The sequence below is a fragment of the Petaurus breviceps genome, unplaced genomic scaffold (assembly GCF_028583685.1).
Source record: "Petaurus breviceps papuanus isolate PSGF00001 unplaced genomic scaffold, PetGlider_PUasm1.0 90903, whole genome shotgun sequence".
NCBI classification, from domain to species: domain Eukaryota; kingdom Metazoa; phylum Chordata; class Mammalia; order Diprotodontia; family Petauridae; genus Petaurus; species Petaurus breviceps.
In genome coordinates, this window is record NW_027187376.1 from 6,058,201 (window position 1) to 6,066,406 (window position 8,206).

The window sequence follows — 8,206 nt, forward strand, 5'->3', positions numbered from 1 at the left end:
ACTTTGTAATATGCATGGATCCTATACTTTCTTGATTCATTACCACTAAACTCCATTTCTTAGTTACTGTGATTGTTGTGCGTCCTTCATTCTTGAAGAGGACTAAGGACTAATAAATCCTCTAAAGATATTATTAGAAAATGCTTATAACAGTTACTTTTCTCTCTTCAGATCTTCCTTATCATGGTCTTCAACATGTGTGCCCTTCAAGACCTGCCCTACATCTTTGCTTCATTAACTTTCATATTTTCTAGTTGTCTTGAAATTTCTTTGTAAATGGAAAACACTAACTCTACCAAGTACTGAAGACAGAGTTTTGTCTTTTCCCTGATATCCTTCTATCTCACCTTCTCTTTCCTGTTCAATTTGTGTGTAGGACATAGTCTATTTCCAAAACTGTTCATTTTGAAACCAAAAATCTATCCCAGATGTTAGCTACAGATGCTAACCAAAGCAAATCTCCACTGGAAAATAAAGGTTAGGAGGACTGGGACCACAGGCACTAGACAAGCATTTAAATCTTCAAAAAAAAATGACTATGAAGAAGAGCCCTAAAAGGCCCTTTTTAAGAAGACATTCTGAATTGATATAAAAGGGGCTGGGATTATGTGTGGGTCTGACTTGTAGCTTACTGCCACCCTTGGCAAAAGCATTAAGTCTTTGAGATTGTCTTCTCTCCTAACTATTGCCCGAGCTTCCATGAATATATTGGACCTTCCTAACTCTTTTACCTTCTGTTGTCCTTGAAAAGTAACAATAAGGAATTATAAATAATTACAAATAAATAAGAACAAGAGCCATTCTCCAATAAATAAGTAGTTAAGCAATAAGTACAATTATCAAAAGAATTGAAAAGCACCAACAATCATATAAAATGCTACAAATCATTAATAATAAGATAAATACAACTTAAAGCAATTCTAAAATTTTATCTCATACCTTGAAAAGGAGGAAAATGGCAGAAATAGTACATGATTGAGGGTCTATAGGTATACAGGCCTACTAAAATAATATTAATAAAGCTACAAATCATGTCAACCATTTTGGAAAATAATTTGGAATTACCAAAGAACAGTCACTAAATTGTTTATACCCTTTCATCTATTAATCCCATATAGGATTTAAACTAGGAATATACCTTAAAAAGAGATAAAAGTCAGAAAGAAGGGACTAGTGATGCGGGCCCCCCTCCTCTGCCCCTTCCCCGGAGCCTCCGGGTGCACCCTAGAGCCCAGGAGCCCAGTGCGGCCCAGCCCGCCGAGAGCTCCGCCATGAGTGAGAACGTGCTCTGCTCCAGCAGGACCACAGTGATGGTTTATGACAACATCCACAAAAAAGTGGCTCCTGGCTGGGACTGGGCCCCAGGCCTTGAGCAGAGTCCAGATCTACCACAATCCAACCACCAATGCCTTCTGAGTCGTGGGCCAGAAGATGCAACCAGATCAACAGGTTGTCATTAACTGTGCCATTGTCCGGGGTGTCAAGTACAACCGGGACACTCCCAATTTCCACCGGTGGCTGGATGCCCGCCAGACCTGGCGCCTCAACTTTGGCAGCAAAGTAGATGCAGCCCAGTTTGCAGCAGGGATGGCTGATGCCCTGGAAGCCTTAGAAGGAGGTGGGCCATCACCCCCTCCCCCTACATCCTGGTCTATCCAGAATGGACCCTCACCAGAAGAGGTAGAGCAATAGAGAAGGCAACAGCCAGAACACCTGGCACAGGTGGAAAGAGAGCGCCGGGTCTCCAGTGCAGGAGCCCTAGCGGCTGCCCCAGCTGGGGGGGCCCCAACCCTCCAGGGCCCCCTCCTCCCCCTGGCACACTCCCACCCCCTGGGCTGCCCCCCTCAGGAGCAGGGCCTCCGGTCCTAGGTGGCGGGGGAGGCCCACCCCCAGCACCCCCACTGACGTCTGCCCAAGGTGGGAGTGCCACAGGCCTGGCTGCAGCCCTCGAGGGAGCCAAACTCAGGAAAGTCGGCAAGGATGAGTCCTCGGGGCCACCTCCTGCCCCAAAGGCTGAGAGTACTCGCAGCACCGGGGGAGGGCTAGTGGAAGAAATGAGCGCCATTCTGGCCAGAGGAGGAAAGCGACGTTGACTGGGGAGAAGCCCCCAGCCAAGGGCGAACCTACCAACCAGGAAGAAGCTGAAACAAGAGTTCCCATGCAGAACGAGCCTATTCGGAGCCCTTGGGAGAAGAATAGCACAACCCTGCCTAGGATAAACTCTTCCACATCAGCAATGAGCTGTCAGACTCCTACCTCGACTCCCAGCACCCACGAGGAGTCTGACTTAGACAGAATCAAACAGGAACTGCTGGAGGAGGTGCGGAAGGAGCTCCAGAAAGTGAAAGAAGAGATAATAGAAGCTTTTGTCCAGGAGCTCCAGAAACGGAGCTCTCCGTGACCAGAAGAACTTGGGAACCGAGCCCTCCCCCAATTCCTCCTGCCTTGAACTTTGGGATAAGCCGGAGAAGCCTCCTCCACAGCCTGGCCTTTGGCCCCCTTGGAAGACCCCAAGGAGGTGGCAGCCCAGCCCTGCCACTCCCTCCTGGCATGCAGATTTGAGGCAGGGGGCTCCACCTGCCCCTTCTGTCCTTGGTCCATTCCTCCTTTCATCCCCTTGGGGCTCCTTCCTCTGCTTGGGACGTATCAATCAGCTCCACGAAGGAAAGAAGAAAGGGGAGATCATGTCTCCCCTTCCTGGAGCCCCTCGAGGGCCCAATGTTCACTTTAATCCTTAGAAGCCTTCAATTTTTTTAAGAAAAAAAAAATATATATATATATATATATATTTGTTTGGGAGGGAAAGGGGGATTTTATTTGTTTTGATAAGGGTGGGGTTTTGGCAGTCTTAAATGCTGTAATTCTAGCTGTGACCCTCTGGTGGTTCTTCCAGGGGGTATAGGGAACCAGGACCTCTCCCCACTGCAGGGAACTCCCTTTTCCCCTTTCCCTCAAAATATTCCCCTTACCCCTTTTCTATAAGGAATTAAGATTCTATGATTCTATAAAATACTGTAACATTTTTTGGAAAAAAAAAGTCAGAAAGAAGGGCCCATGCAAACCCAAATTTTCATAGTAGCATGTTTTATGGTAGCAAAACACAGGAAACAAATAAGTACACATCAATTGGAAAATGCATGAATAAATTATATTACATTATTTTAATGGGATAGTATTGTGTCATAAGAAATTACGATTATGAGGAATTCAGAAAACAGGAATTAATATGACCTCATTCTGAATGTTTTTAAAGTATGCAGAATGACTGCAATAAGATAAAGAAAAACAACACTACCCTACTGACTGCTGTACTAATTTCCTCCTTGACTGAACCTTGTATAGAGACAGTGAAGGCTGGGAAGATGGCTGTGACTAAATATATAGATGAAGAGACTGGGGGAGGGAGTATACCCAACATAAGTCATGATAGGGGGAAGGTGACTGTGAGAACTTATATTTTAAATGAACAGGAAAAGACATAAAATGAAAATCAGCTCAGAGCTTCTCTCCCTCTCATTATCTAGGCATTTTCCTGGGTATGATTTTTCTTAAAAATCCACATATGATCTATAACTGATATCAAATTGCTTTCCTTCTCAAGGGAGAGAGGAAGAGGGAGCAAGAGAATCTGAACTCAAATTAAAAAAAAATAAATGTTTAAAACTTTAAACAATGTAATTGTAGAATACTTAACAAAATTAAAAAAAATATATCTCTAAAAATCCACATGTGACAGAGAGGTAAAGCTGAGCATGGGACAGCTAATGGGGGGAGTGAGTAAGTAGGGTGCACTGTTGTTTATAAGTGACTAGGATGATCATCTGTGGACCAGAGCACATATACTGGCAAGCAAGTGCCCATCCTGGCTGTTCAGTTCATAACCTAAAACCAGGGGGCACTTTAGGTGATCTACCACAGCTTGCAAGGCCTTTCAGATCCTGCAGCCTGTGTTTTAACTTAGAGCTTTGCCTCTGCCATTAGGCAAGGTGGCCTAGATTCTTTAAATGACCAATCACAAACGTGTTTAAAGTATTTAGGGCAGCACGCAGGGTGGTAGGCATAGATCAACAAAAGTGGAGTGGTCTCTGTCCTCCAGGCCCGTCCATTCTCATATATGCAGACAAGGGAAGTCACTGTTCTGCTGTACTCTTCCACAGTGATTACTATTTCTGGGAATGATGTTATAGGAAGATCATTGATAAGCTGGTGCAGAGTGGCCAGGATGGTGAAGATACTGGAAATCACGTCATTGGAGAAGTGGATATGTTTACCATGGAGACAAGAAGCCTTAGAGGAAACTGAGTAATAGTTGTTTTCACTTATTTGAAGGGCTAGCATAAAGGGGTATCAGGCTTGTGCTTGGCTCCAGAAGAAAAAACTAAGAACTTGGTATGCTTTGTTTCCATATAAATAAAACTTCCTAAAATTTAGAGGCCCACAAAAATAGACTGGGAGATGGGGAGTTCCTAATAAGTGAAGATCTTCAAGAGGAGGTTCAAATGACCACTTGTAAAAGTGTTGCTGAAAGGATTCTAACTCAAGTATAGGCAGAACTATCTGATTCCCAGGGTACATTACAGCTATGACCTTTGTGACAGGAGACAGGCAAATGATGTTCCAGTTCCCGGCAAATAGTAGCTACTTAACAAATATTTATTTGCTGTTGTTTTTTTTTAATTCAAAAAAAGAAAGCAGATTTTTCAGACTTCAGTCCAGGGATCTAAGAAGTTTTTCCTGGTAAAATCACAGATGGTAATAGAAAGCAGTGGTTTGTGAGCCATTAAAGAAGGAAAACAGTGGGCACTAAGTATGGATTCATAAAAAATAAATCATGACATATACTGATTCTTTTTTTTAATGTGGTTATGGGATTGAGAGATTAAGGGCAGGCCAAAGACATCAGCAAGGTATCTGACAGAGTTGCTTGTGACATTCTTGTGAATAAGCTGAAGAGATCATGGACTTGAAGAAAATTAGATAGCTTTAGGTTTGGCTGAATAACTGGATCTAAACACTGATGATTAATTTGTCAGTGTTAGCTTTGGGTGTGGTCTCTATTGGGAGCCTCAAGGCTTCTTCCTGATCCCTAATTCACCACACATTTTTTTATGAATTACTCCAATGAAGAGATAGCCTACTAAATAAGCCACCCTGACTCCCTCTTGGGATTCAATTCCAAGGCTAGCTCAGCTTCCTGTCTATTCCATTATGGGCCTAGTCCAATTTCTGTCTTGTGTGAAAACTTTATTTCATTGTTTGAACCTAGTCTCACTTGGCTGGGAAGATGGACTCCCTCCACCTATAAGGGACACTCAGGACCTAGATTATATAGACCAGAAACCCAGTCAGATCTGAAGACTGATGCAAGGAGTTTTCTCACAATTATACATCTCAAGCAACCCATATATCTTATCTGAAAACTGGCCCCATATTAGTTAATCAGTTACTTTTTCCTTATTACTTTGACTGAATACAGACTCTTGGAGGTGGGAGTGAGACACCTCTTTTTCTGATTTCAAGGAATTGCATTTTCTCCCTCTTCCCCCTCCCAACTCTCAAAACTCACTCATCTCCTCCCAACTCAAAAAGCCCCTAACCTTTCCTCCAACTTAGAAATCATATTATCCCATCTTATATCCTGGTTTATATCCTGTTACTTGTTTTCTTTTAATACATAAAAATCCTCCTGAATTGGGGGTCCACTGAGAAACTAAGAAGGTCTGGTCCCGATTTTCATACAATTGGCATGCATTGTTTGATGAGAGGAGAGCTTGTCTCAGTTAACAATAATCAATATACTCCATTTTTTTAAGCAGTTAAGGAAATAGAAGCATTAACTTCTAATTATCCTGATCTCCATATGGGAAGTCTATGAAGGAAACTCCTAAGAAGAAATATTCATATCTCTAGAGATTTAAAAAACATAACTTCAAAGGACTGATTTACTTTATAATTTCTTAAAACTCAATGGCCTTAAAGTCATAGTCACCCTCCTTAGACAGTTTCATTCTTTACTATAAATCTAATTCATGACCTTTATCATTAGGCTCACTGGATCACAGGATTTAGAGCCAGAAAAAACCTTAGAGATCATCAGCTGCAACTCTTTCGTTTAGAAGATGAGTCCTTAATTGCCACAATAAATTGTATCCATCAAACGGAATCACTAAATCAGGAAAGATATGTCAAATATTTCTATGTCCTAAAATTTAGAAAGGAGAACATTTGTCAAGCTGTTAATGCATCATTGGACACCATCACCAGAAAGACCATTTAATTTTGGTCCATCTGAGATTGTTATTCAGAGGTTATACAAACATAATTCTAAATTCTAATTGATTTTTAGTCCACAAAGTCGATAACAGATGTTCTACAGCAAGCTGAAGTCATTATTCTATTGTCAAAATATACTATAAAGGTTAATAATTTACTCTTTACGGTAATAAATGAAGTTATGACATTTAATTTAATATTGTAGCTATTAAATATGTGGATGATTTTTTTCCATATAAACTTATTTTTTAACTGTAAGTTGTCTTTTCTACCTATATCAGTTATTTAGATATAAAGAAGAGAAATTAGGAGAAGAAATGCCACCATTGTACTAGTGTACTCTTGTCCAGAAAGATGGGATAGTTTCTTTTTCTGATTATATAACAGGAAACCTATCATGAGCAGCTCTGGCTTTAGAGCAATAATAAATTGTGTAAATTACTTTAATATTCCTTGTTATACATAAAGATGCCACTGAGAGGGCCTTAAATAAAATAACTATAAGGTAGAACCAGGATTTCTAGCATAAAGACATAATTACTCATATGAATGCACAAAATGTACAGAGGATTCCTCAGAGAAAAAAACCCACAACTTTTAGCCAGTCATTTAATGCTCTCTGTAATGTGGCTACAATCTGCTTCACCAAAAAAGTCCAAACTGGGCTACTATGTCATTTGGTCCCACCCACTCTGGTGGGGGTGGGGGAGGAGCACCTGAGGGAGAAGGGGAAAGATTAACTGAGCAAATAAATGAAATCATCCCATCCCTCCCTTTGTCCCTTAACCCCAGTAAGACTGCTTCTAGAGCGGATCAAATTAATCAAAGGCATTCCAACTAACCAGGAAAGACCTTGATCAGTTAAGTCACTGGTATACTGGATGGTACACTGTACCAGAAGAATGTTTAGACAAGCTGGGGAAACTTGGTCATGACTGAAATAGGGATTAGTTATGTTAGAAATATCAAGCCAGTTTGGAACCTAGAGACACTCAGAGTCAATGAGCAGCTGGCAGGGGAGATGAGAGAGAGCAGTCTTTGAGGATGTCTTTGAGAAGACATTGCTTGGGCGATAAAGAGTTCCTAAGGATTCAGCCTCAGTCCCCACCATGCCACACTCCCACCTTGCCAACTTCCCAAGTCTGAAGACCTTCCCATCTTCCTGCAGCATCCTAGCAGCATCTCTGGAAGAGATGGCAGCAGTATCCACATCAGGAGTCAAGGGCAGACTGGACAGAGATTCACAGCTCAAAAAGGAGTCCAGCAAAGAAGTTATTCCATGGAGGAGAAAAGAACTTCCAGTAATTAGGAGCTAGGAATAACCCCTTTGCCACAAAGACTCTAAGCTTAACAAGCCCACTTTCCCCTGGAAGCGATATGTATTTGTGGGAGAACGTGTAACAGAGTCTTTTTTTTTTGGTGGAAGGGGTGTTAAAGAAATTATTTTTACTATATGTTGAAGCGACTGTTTCTACTACACCACCTTAGCAAATTTATTTTTAAAAAAATGTGGCAGTAGGAGGTGACAGAAGAGAGCAGTCTTTTTCTTTTAAGATCTAACCTGAAGGCAGAGAACTGCTCTGAACTCTAGCTATGTGGACTTCTGGGAAATGTAAACAGCAATAAATCTTCCTGTGCTTAGAGGGATAGAAACAACCCCAGTAGAGGGGAGATTCAAAAACTTGGGAGTTAGGCAGCAAAATGGTAAGGGACAGAGAGAAGTTCCAGTATGTGTTTTGCAATATAAGTGCTGGGACTGGTCAGACACAAAGGTGTACTGGTGCCAGCTCTAACCAGCTTGCCAGAATTGTTAAAATGTTGTTGATATATTGTTTTATTGGTTGTCTAGGCTTAATAAAGTGTCAATTAAGGAGATTAAGCTGAGAAGTATTTGTGCCTACATTTCCCATTATTAAACATTTACTAGCACACT

The 8,206-nt window shown here is 41.5% G+C and overlaps 1 pseudogene; it reads left to right on the forward strand.

Annotated features, from left to right (window-relative positions):
- Nucleotides 1–1,271: 1,271 nt before the first annotated feature.
- LOC138151663 (vasodilator-stimulated phosphoprotein pseudogene) lies at nt 1,272–3,023 on the forward strand (annotated as a pseudogene).
- Nucleotides 3,024–8,206: the final 5,183 nt, after the last annotated feature.